At 44.8% G+C, this 12,005-nt stretch overlaps 2 protein-coding genes across 2 annotated transcripts in view; both read right to left on the minus strand.

Moving 5' to 3' along the window:
• Positions 1 to 12,005, minus strand: part of LOC101887036 (uncharacterized) — a 491,406-nt gene that overhangs the window by 287,458 nt on the left and 191,943 nt on the right. The gene's annotated exons all lie outside the window — the stretch shown is intronic.
• Positions 269 to 12,005, minus strand: part of LOC137490909 (uncharacterized) — a 42,965-nt gene continuing 31,228 nt past the window's right edge. Inside the window, exons 5-7 of the transcript XR_011010949.2 lie at positions 1,294 to 1,470; positions 1,093 to 1,198; positions 269 to 504 (exon numbers count right to left, since the gene is read on the minus strand). The gene's annotated coding sequence lies outside the window, so the exon portion shown is untranslated. The remainder of the gene's footprint in view (positions 505 to 1,092; positions 1,199 to 1,293; positions 1,471 to 12,005) is intronic.

The following is a 12,005-nucleotide window of genomic DNA, read 5'->3' on the forward strand; positions in this document are numbered from 1 at the left end:
TAATAAAGGTACTAAGCTGAAAAGAAAATTAATGAATGAATTTAGATGCATTTAAATATTTTTGCATCTGATCTTAATGTAATTTTTTTGCCATTATAAGCTAAGCTTATTGCCCTGTACTCTTTTGCTTCTACATTTTACCAACAGTAAACAGAAACATTATTGAACAAAGAAACATACAATAAACATGGCCTTAACAATAAGTGACACAGCAAATCTACTCTAATCACTTGTTCAGACAAAAAGGCAAAAGTGAACCCTTCCTTTTCATTGATAGGACTTTTATGTGAACATCTCCAACAGTGAGCTCTTTACACTTTTGAGCTGGTGTAAAGCCGATGCTGGTAAATTGCTCCCCGTTAGCAAAGTACAGCTCTGCAGTTGAAGCGAGCTGGACCACTGCATTTCCAGGGACACCTTCTCTCTGGAACGCTCTGGTCATGGTTGCTCCACGTCTTGTCAGCTTCAAAAGCCTTTTGTAGTGATGTATGACATCACGAACAGCTGAAAAACAATTTAAAACAATGAATACCTTCATGACCAAATAATCAAAACCACCTATCCTAAGCCTAATGAGCACTTAAATAAATATCACAAACATCATGCACAGCTCTGTGTGTAAGAGCGAGAAGTCTTAGAGATCTATATGTGTGTGTGTGTATATATATATATATATATATATATATATATATATATATATATATATATATATATATATATATATATATGTGTGTGTGTGTGTGTGTGTGTGTGTGTGTGTGTATAAAATGTGTATTATGATCTGACATCTACAGTATGGACATTTCATTTATATTTATTTTCTAAAATAATCACCTATCTTATTAATTACCTTATGTCTATTTATAGACATATTTCTGTTTAGTTATTAGTCTTGTGAATGGTTTTCTTTTTTTTTCAAGATTTTTATGATATCTTTTTTTGTGCTTCTATTTCCTTTATTATATGCATTTTTTATTTTGACAACAGACATTCTAAACAGACACCTTCCTATGTCAATCCAAATTGTGTTTTTAGACAGACCATTCTATAAGACAAATTTTTAAACAAAAGTATATAATTCAACAACTTTACCACTCCCATTCAGCAGTGTCCTGGCAATTTCTTTTCTATAAATCTTCACCGCTGAGGCCTTGTTGGCGAACATCAAAGACTCCCCAGCCAGGATTTTTTCTGCATACTAATATGACACAGAATTATAACGGATTTGTCAGTATATGCTGTTGTACATAAAAACACGAATAATGTGTAAGCCAAATGAGTATTTTTACATACTTGTGTAACATATTGTAACCTGCATTCTGGAAATAAACATTCCATTTAACATTCCAGAAAACAATCTGGGTGAATCGCCAGGACAATAAAATCACTTGGCGACGAAAAGTCTGGCTTAGTAATCCATGGTGACATGTTAACAAGTCTGGGAGACTTCACAGAACCACTCTCTGCCTACTTCAAAAGAACGTGACGGATAAGATAAGAAAAGGAAAAAAAACTCTTTAGCCAACATTCTGCTCACAGACAAGACATTCCTCAAAATTAAACAAAGACATTTATAACCCAAATCTCTTGTTTAATTTCATTTAAATTTTGTAATATGTACAATACCTGATATAGACTATACACATTCACGCTTGCAGGCCTTTTTAAAAGCATCAAGGATGTAAGGATATGGGAACTATGTGATGTACTTGTAGAGTGTTTGGTGTCAATAGAATGCCCTCGACATTTTATAACACATGATGCATAGATCGAGACCATAACTCGCATTGTTTTATTCTTTAAAGCCCTGTATTAAATGCCTGTCCGCATGCTTTAGGCGAGCGCTCAAATTTGCATACGCGCAGCCCAGAGACAAAGGAAGGTTCGCGCGCAAACTTTCCCCTGAAATCATTGGTCAGAATGCTGTACGGGTTGTCACGTGACCCGCAGGTATAAGCACACTTTCCCCCAAACATCTGGGCAGAAAGAGAACGTCCCAAAAAGGAACATCATTGACGGTGGTCCCTTTAAGGGCCACACGGCTCTTCACAGCCGCATGGACTTTCCCGCCACGTTTTCTTTATTTTCCGGCAAAAGTAACTCAGTTTAAAGTTTGCGATCGTGTTCGTCCGAACTGCATTACAAACTTCACGCATCAAAGGACATCAAGAGTAGTTTTCATCACGACGGAAGAGAGACGCATAAGAGAGACCTCCAGACATGAAAACCCAGGTGATTTTAGTTATGCGATTAAGCTGTGCCCCTTTTTATCAAAAAGGTGTTTTTTATTACCTTGGTGGTCCTTAATGGTGCGGGTGGAACTGAAAGTTTTGTCACTCCTTTATCTGAAATCTCTATCTCCTCGCTTTACTATTCCTCTTTGCTGTTACACGTTCTTTAGACCCGATATCTCTGCGTGGTTTACCTTTGTTCTGTGTTAAATGTATGTTTGTGCGTTTGTTTGTTCGTTACGTCTGACTAGTCAATAAATTCCATTATAATCAAATGAATTGTATTGTTTGCCTCACGAGAAAATGTCACTGAAATACAGATTCCCCTGCCTAGCTATTATAAGTTGTCTAAAACTTTTGAATGATTAATCTACTTCACAAGAAGTAGCAATTAAATTCCCTTTTTCTAAATGAATGAATTACAGTGTCCGCTCGGAAGAGCGGCGGCTCTGCTTGTGTTCGTTTGGTCAAATTAACAATAAATTGATCCGGAATATTAATGATTAATAATAATTCGTTATTGTTGATAATTAATATTCATAATCTGGGAATCCGCTCGGTCGCGCGAGCATGATCATTTACAATCATATGTTTGTTTGACCAAACTGACTGAAGCTTAAGCCGGAATATTAATAATTAAGAATAAACCGTTATTGTTGATTATTAATATTCATAAAATGAGCTAATTTACATGCTACATATATTGGTGGAGAGAATGCGGGCAGTTTTCCAAACATTTTCTGTGAAACAAACTTTCCAATTCATTGGATTTATGAAGCGCGCTATAGAAAAAAAAAAAGGACCGCGAGAAGCATTTCCTTTATTCAAAACTGGGAGGATGAAAAGCCTCTTTCAGCCATTCTGTTCACTAAACACAGCAGAGAGCTGCCCGTGTAGAGTGTAACAATTTAAACTGCAGTTCATATATATTTTAAATCGATTTTGCTGAGACGCACGTTCTGCAAATCATTTAAATATATTAGTGTGCCTGTCGGAGGAAAAGACACCTCTCTCAGCGCTTGTAAGACAGTTTGGAAACCCCAAACCTGTCCGTTTAAAAGGCCTTTATAGCTAGAAAACCTCTAGACTATTTCTCCCGTGGTTTCAAACTGTTAGATTAGCTGCCTAACGTTTAACCTCTTTGCTTCGCCGCCGTGCGAAATTAATTTCAGAACTGCTGGACGGTTCTAAATTAATGTATTCGGGAGCTGCAAGCTTGCCTGTTAACCGCTTTCTGACGAAAGGAATTCTCAGAACCATAAGCGTGTTTTAAATGGTACCAAAATCTGATATGGATGTGAATTCCCATATTTCAGTTATGTTCGTCCGGACCAAATCTGTGTACAAACGTGCACCGCCTCGAGAGACGTCTCGCATTTTATGTTTGTGTGTCTAATTGTAATGGTCGAATATTATTATCAATGTTACGGCAACATGATATATAATGACCGCTTGTGCGAATCTTAGTGGTTCGCGCTTTGCCTTCGTGAAGTCAGCCGCATACCAAGTTATGAATGAGAACTCCTCCCATTCATAAATCGGCTCTTCGAGCGCTCATTGACTCCTCGTCCACGTAACTCGTGCGCGCGCACGCATGCGTGAATGACGTAGTCACCACCCCAAAGCATAAGATCCGCCTTTCAGGAGGCAGAGTTGGTGACGCGGTTTACTTCACAGGGCAAAACCACTCGCTAGCTTCTAACGACTAGCCTTAAAGTAAACTAACCCTTCGCGTCTTAATATTACCAAACTGTTAGCACAAGGCTAACCGGATGCGAAGCGTAACTCGTAACAACTTGCTAGCGGCTAACGCCAGCTAACGTTAACGCTTAAGCAAACCAACCCTTCACATTTTGTAACTAACAAACTTTAGCACAAGGCTAACCGAATGTGAAGTGCAACTCGGAAACATCTCCCCCTGTCTCCTTCTGCTCTCCTCACATCAGTTCCGCCCACCATTGTGTCTCAAGTGGTCTGAAATGGTCAAACAGTTTGGAGTTAATTTGTTTTAATTTCGATTAAGCATTTTACTTTCCCGGTTATAATTTTATCCAAACAATAGTTTAGTTACCTGAGTATAGATTATTGGTCTGTTTTTATTTCTTTTGGTATTATGAATTATTTTGTTACTTTCAATTTTTTTATTAATTTTCTGCCTTCTGTCTTTTTCATTTTAATACCGTTGTCCAGTTTATTTTGTTATTACTTGATTTTTAATCAAGTTCCCAATAATCTATTCTACACTTAGGTCATGTTTAATTTTAATTTTGTTGGTTTTGCTATTTGGGGAATAGCCTTTAATCTCTCTATTATTATCATTAATAGGCATAATTTTTCTTCCCTTTTGATTTTTTTTCTCCATCTTTTCCTCATGCCTTATTTCTTCCCTCACCTCTTAGGTTATAGGGAAAGTATAACTATATTAGGGCAAGTATTAGTCTGAAGCTAAATTCAGAGCTATCAATCTATAGATCCCACATCTGATCAAAACATGTTGGGCTAACCCATTAATGTTTGGATGCCCCTGAATACTAAGGCACTCTTTCTACTTTTTCTAAGTCGTCCTGTACTGCTTTTACCTATTGGGGATTATTGTGATTATTCTTTTAGATTCTTTTATGCCGATTTAATTTTCCTTTAGCCTCCCTCCATCACAGGGTGATAACCTTCTCTATCCATCAGATACTACAGCATACTAAGATTCCTACTCCAACTGGCTCGCCCAGAATAGTAGATCCATAGTACTGCCCGTATCCGGACCGGAGTCCTCTGTGCTTGTGTGGTTAAGCGTACAGGTTATTCAGGTTGCAGATCAAAAGATTGGGTTCATCTGTCTGACATAACTGACCCCTGCTGAAGGATGCGTTAGATACCTTGGCGTTTTGTCTCTCCGGCTTGTGTGGATCACAGTGGCATCAGCAATCGTACTCCAAGAAGCACCATCCGTGTCAACTGGCATACGATCAATCTTGGTTAATTACCCTGTCATGATTCCACACACGTGCCCGCCTGAGTGAGATTGGCCACCTCATTCTACAGGCCTAGTGCGGCACCGGAATCATCAGGCAAAACCCAATTTTGAATCATGCCAGGCGGTCAGTGACTTTCTTGAGTAATACGTATTGTGCTGAAAGCCTACGCTGTGTGAGTTCACAACCGAGTTACATTATAGGCAAGTGATCTGATATCGACTGCTGTAGGAGTTGGGGAAAGTCTAGTCAGATAGCACGCTCTTGCGACCTTCATCTGATTGCCTTTCACTCACCACCAAGTGTAAATAGCATGTAAAACCTAGTCTAAACCTAGCCCACTACAGGACTATAAAATGAACATTTTAGACATGCCCATAGGTTTTGCTATTCTCTCTATCTCTCTCTCTCCCTCGTTTCTCATCCTTGTCTGTCTTTCAGTTTTATTTTTATTCATATTTACTGATATCCATATTAGTAATTTCTTTCATTTTTCTTTCCCTGTACACTCGTTTATCCGAGCGAGGTGCCTTTTTGTCTAATTTATCGTTAGTATTATTCATTTTTGTTTTTTTTGGGGTTACTGTTATTTTTATTTACTTAATTATTTTTATTTACTTTGACCTGCTCAGAGACCATGCTATTGAGAACCACCAGGGTGATTTAAATAATTGATTGATAATCTGCACAGCCTGGCGCATGACTAAAAGCCTTGAGGCCAGTACGTAGATATCAACTGTTATCTAGCCACCCAAATTCGACATCCGAATTGTCCGGCCCCCAGTGGATCCTTAGAAGGACCAACGTCTAGCCGGCACATACCCCCTAGCTGACAACCCTGTCAGACTAATAATATAGCACAATGCTAACATCCACTCGATTTGGCCATGTGGGTCTCTCTCTCTCTCCCTTGTGATCTCTGTCTCACCCAACAGACCAGCATGTCAAGTGCGCCCAGCCCGCTGCTCACTGGGACCAACTGGAGGCCTGGTTAAGTGCTTAACCCACAACCTCCTGCCCAACGACGCCATGGAGCTGCAGCGGCCAAGCAGAGAACAGCTGGACGTCTGCAATAATCCGCTGAGGGCGAACGACCTAGCCCGGAGCCATGACAGCCAAGCCCAGACTCAACTCTCCAGGGCCCTGACACACCTCATCCTTGCACCGGCCAGACCCATAGGAAAGGGTCTCAACCAGCTGGAGCATCGAGCCCAGGACGCCTGCAAGACGACGAGGGAAAAGGACGCCGAACTTCTGGAGCAAATGGACGGACTACACGCGCCCCGATGGAGCTACAAGCGGACAACGCACACAAGGAGCGACGAGAGGAGAAAGCCAAAGATGAACTGAGTGTAAAGCTACAAGCTGAAACACTATTGTAAAGAGCAGAACTAAAGACAGTGAAGCTCGGGTCAAAGCCTCTAAAGTCAACGGCTGAGGGCCCGAGCAAAATTCCAACACGGAACCCAACAAAGAGACTTTTAAGCATGAACCTACCAGAGTTCACCCAGAACTGTCACATTCCTACAAGCCATGTGACTACCAGAAAGGGGAAGTGCCACAGTCAGCCCCAAAAGCCAAGACTGGATAGACCAGCAGAGGGGGGTGAATCCAACTCATACTGCCCCGCCAGCCAGCATTTCAGCAACGCCCATCAGCAACACAGGGCCAGGACTCCCTCCAATGGGATCCCCCACGACAGACACCATCTGTCAGCCAAAGACTTTGAACCAGCTGGCCAGGGAAATGCCAACTTTCACCCCAAACCTTGCTGAAGGCGACGACACGCACTCCTAATTTTAAGACATTGACTTTTACACTTTTACACAGAGGCCAAGTGCCACTCTCTGTGACAAACTGTATCTGCTAAGAATTACTTCGAGCCGTGAGGCATGAAGTTTCCTGAATCAACAGCGCCGTGCCATCAAAGCAGATTACGAGCCGATGCAAGAGCTCTTACTAGAGTGTTTTACCTGACCCCGTGTCAGAGTAAGGACTGATTGTCGCCATGGGTCTCAGAACAGCCAAGAGACCTCACAAGCATACTGCAGTCGACTACACCAACCCTACTTCGAGACAGGAAATGAGCCACGGACGGAGGAGTTCACCTTCCAGATCCTCCCTCTCTCAAAAGCCTGCTTTCTGTGGTGAGTCCGCACACGGGCAATGCCCTGCCCCCACGCCCTGACCACCCAACAGCGGCAGAGTTTAGCTCATAAAATCTGTTCAAAACAAAGACTGCTTTGAAAGCCTATCAAACACCTACGAGCTACCCTGTCTCAGAATCTCATCCGGAGCTGACTTTAAAAGGCACGTTACTGTTTCCCAGCCGCAAGACTTTCAACAGTGAGTTAAAGCCTTTCTCCGCCAGCAGAGGACAGCACCGCCAGGAAGGCGCATGTCCCAACACCAGACAGGATGCTCAGAGACACACTGGGACAAGCCACTCACCACAAGCAGCCCAAAAGGAGCCTAACAGCAACCAAGGAATGACCAACCTGCAGTAGCCAGGAGCTTGAGCAACCAGCATCCAGCTAGTTACACGCCAGAGAAAGCCAAAGGTGAAAACCTGACTCCAAACAACGACACAGTGGCGTCATGAGCAGCAGAACTGCTAAAAAGCTTAAAGGGGCCCTACAGGAGGTCAAGCCAGACTCCTTATGACTTGAGGGGGGTCCAAAACCATTTACCCCCCCTGAACACCTGCTTTCTGCTCCATCCCCGCAGAGTACTGCGAGTCCAACACAAGCTAAAGACTGTGTACCTAACTGCAGCATCACGCTTACCCCAAGAAGCAGCCAGTGCCACCATGCTTGCAACCTCAGGCACCAGAAAACACTGGTCTGGTTGTCTGTTTACCTCCTGAGCCACAGCCCACCAACCAGCCACACCTGCGTACAAACAACTGCTCAGGCCCCTGCACTTCAACTCTTGGGGAACCTGACCAAAATGGCGTGGCAACAACGCGCTACTTGGCTGTAACCGTGGAGATGAAAGAAAGATGAAAAACGCGCGTCAGCACGGGAGCAGACCTCACAATAATGTCATCTTTCCTGTTTGAGTAACTCAAAGCAAGAACTCAGAGACTAAAACGAACACTTAATTGCCAACCAGGCAGGCTGATTGTGCAAATCATACAGCCCAACTGAGGTTCAACTCACATACATCGCTCCCATTCAAGTAACTACTGTCCCATGACTGCAGTGCACCCCGTGTACCCGTCGCCAATGGGCACATACCTGCTGCTGAATGGTAAAAATCCGCTGGATATGTTTGAACCTCTTTCGAACTTTGAACCCCTTTAAAATCTGGGCCCAAGTGCGAGAACTTGCTCACAGCCGTCAGGTCAACCCCAACAGACTGTCAAGGTCACCGAGGTCGCGGGAAACTGCTGGAACCCGCGAGAACCCAAACTCAACAACATAGAGGGGGTCAAGGTCGCTACTCTGCAGCCTTCAAACCAGCTAGCAACCCCAACGCTTGCTGCCCCAGGCCTCAAAGGGCTTAATGTTGAATAACCGGACTGTGAATGACATTGTACTTGCACTGTGAGCAGACAACCCAGCAGCCATCAGCCTCGCGCGGTGCGACACTCCGCCTGAACACAACCCCAGACCTGTGTTCAACTAACAAGCATACACACTACTGTCCAAATGCTGAACTCTCACACATGACAACTGCCAACAGCATTTGCACATTGAACTTAAATCGGAATGGCGGATGGTTGACCCATTCTGTCCTAACTCTCACGGCCCCGCCGCACGATGTTTACATCAGAGCTAATAGCCTGATACATCTTCAGGCATATATATAGACACCTTTAATGACCGGTGATAGGCACCAACACTTCTCACAGCCAACAACGATGGCTGTCACCCTCAAGAAGCCCCAATCAGGCCAGACCATGCCAGAGGCCTGCTCTGTCATCATCAAACAAGACTCTGTGGTGCCAGCCTATACAAACGGGTGCTCTATATGGCTCTCCATACGAAAGGCCGAACTCTAAACCATACATTGGGTTTTCTTCCAACCAACAACAGAAGGGGCATAAAACTGGGCCTCAACCTGGAAGCCATACCCTAAATTGAACTGTCCTCATGAACAGTATATGTCTTGTGTAATAGCTGCATGGCAACTGACATAAAAATCCCCAAAGACTACCTACTGGGACGATTGGTCAGCTACGAGTTCCATGACTTTGAACTCTTGGGCCAATTAGTGGCCTCACCCTACATGCAACGACACCAGAGGGGAGCTTAGAAAACACAGACTATACTGTTCCATTCCAGCTGGCCACACTCACGTCTGTCTTACCAGTAAACAAAGAACCGGTAGGCAGAAGTGAGCTCACAGAGGACTAACTCCTTGCCGTGTGCCCAGCCACTCGTCACCCCATCACTAACATGGATGAAGACAGGGCACTTTCCTCAACAGAACAGACATACTGAGGCCACGCAGGATGAGGCCAACCGACAAACGTCAGCACATCCTGTATAACTACCACGGTGCCCTCACTAAAGACTCTTTAGACTGCGAGTCCCACTGACCTTCACATGGAAATATCCAACTCCATGCTGGAAAAAGGACATCGGGCTACGCAACAAAACCTGCTGCACCCATCTGGCCCGTCCTCAAGCCCAGGGTCGAAGGGTGCCTGACCATAGAAAGCTAAATCAGCAAATGCCATTGTCACGAGGGCCAACGACACCACTGGAACAGGAAGTGCCCAGAATTCAAGGACCAACCATCTCCTCAACGCTTGATGTGGTCCCCGCCTTCTGGACGATACCTGTACATCCAAATGACCAGCATAAGCTAGCTTTCACCTTGAACAACAGACACTAAACGATCATGAGTTGCCCCGTCGGCTAGGCCAACTCACCAGCCGAAAGCAACACCCTCCTGAACAAAGCATATGCCGATGCTTATGTTAGAGGCAACCTCATCTACGTTGATGACATCCTTAATGAATGTACCACCGTGTCTGGCCACTCAAAGGAGCTAGTCCATGGCCTACAACAGTTGACTGGCTAGCGCAAAGACTACCGCCTAGCAAGGTCTCCGAACTGAGCGGCTCCCTAAGTGGGTGCAACTACTCCAGACACGTCATTAAGAACTGTTCAAAGACTGCTCGACCCGTGACCACCCTGTCAAAAAGGGCTGTCCTTCTGTTTGACGGAAGGTCAACAGCTGGCCACGATTGAAGTGAGACAACGTCTGGGCATATGCAAGTAAGACACTCCTTGCGCCAGAAGGCAAATACTAAGACTGTGTAACAACATCGCTCTGCACGGTGGGTGCCATTTCAACAGCTATTCTCCAACTTCTTTGGAGCACAGCAGCCATCATAGACACCTGCCACCAACCTGTCATGTTACTGAACAGTCAGCACATCCGGGATGGCATAAAGACTAACGCCAGTATGTCGGTCACTGTATTGACCCGCGTTACACCTTAAGCCACAAATCCACGCTGGGTAACAGCCTAGCTGTTTACCAAGACTGTACAACTGACAGACCAGTTGCAATGCCGTAGAGGAGGAACCCCAGCCACCTCTGTCAACCTGTCATTCAAGTACTCCAAGGACTGGGATGAGAATGCGTGCCAAGGTATGCCCACAGCACGTGTTGATAGATGCTCCCACAAACATCGCAGTATGCAGAAATGGCAGCCACCATTGTAACCCTTCAAAGCACAGCAGCCCATGACATCAGAGTGCACTTAGCTGCAGACTCCAACTTGCTAGACTCTGTTTCACGTTCCACCTCCCAGGGGGGAAACAAAAGGCTTCAGAACTGCCCACCACAAGCCCGTGAAACGTCAACACTTTTTCTTCTTCCCAAGTAGGCGACCACAACACTGACAACCACATCATGGTCGTCTACAGAAGAAGATAAGAACAGTTCAAACTTTCAGGCACTGACAAGGACCTGAATGACTGGACCGATGCCCTTACCAAGAAGGTGCATCACACGGTGGACCATGGTCACCACCCAACCAAAACCCCGAGATCTGGCAGCTGTAACTGGCAGCCAACAACCCTGCCTAGCCTAGCTGCCACATCAAATCTCACCAGCCCGACAAATGTCGCAAACGACATTGCGACCACGTAGGCATCTGACTCCTCACGTCAGACCAGTTTTATTTTTTTACTTTTACTTTGTCTCTTGTTTTGTTGGTTTTCCACCACTCACCCCACCTACCACCCGATCCTTCTGTCTGACCTCAGCCTCAACACAGATGTCACTCAACACCTCCTACATCTTAAAAAAACAGGTGCGTGTGAATCCTTTTTGGGTTGTCCCTGAAGACCCCACGACACCACAGTTCGTGCTGCCTCAGAGCCAGAGGGGGGTAATGCTAATGTACTGACCCTGCACACAGCAAAACATGCCCAGGGCGCTGATTCACCGAGCACCACAGCAACAGAGAAACCATCCTCTCATGATCAGACACCCAGATGGATCGGGCGGGACACTTCCATGGGCTCACAAGGAGCAACAATTTTTTTTTTTGTGTTTTCCTCTCCTTCACTTTCTCTTCCCCTTGAACTCATATGCCAGTACACCAAATGGGTAGAGTGTCTCTCAGCACCGACGACACAGCCCAGACCATGGCATATCTTCTGATGATGTAAACAACTTGGACAGAGGCACCCACCCTGCACTACCAACATCACACAGGAAGGGCAAAGACTCCTGGTTGTATACGCTCAGCTGCATAGCAGCCAACCCTCAAACCTACGTATCACAACCAGAGTAACAAACACTGGGCCACAAGCCAGGAAAGGGGGTAGAGACCCTGC

This window comes from Danio rerio, chromosome 4 (assembly GCF_049306965.1).
Source record: "Danio rerio strain Tuebingen ecotype United States chromosome 4, GRCz12tu, whole genome shotgun sequence".
Lineage (NCBI taxonomy): Eukaryota > Metazoa > Chordata > Actinopteri > Cypriniformes > Danionidae > Danio > Danio rerio.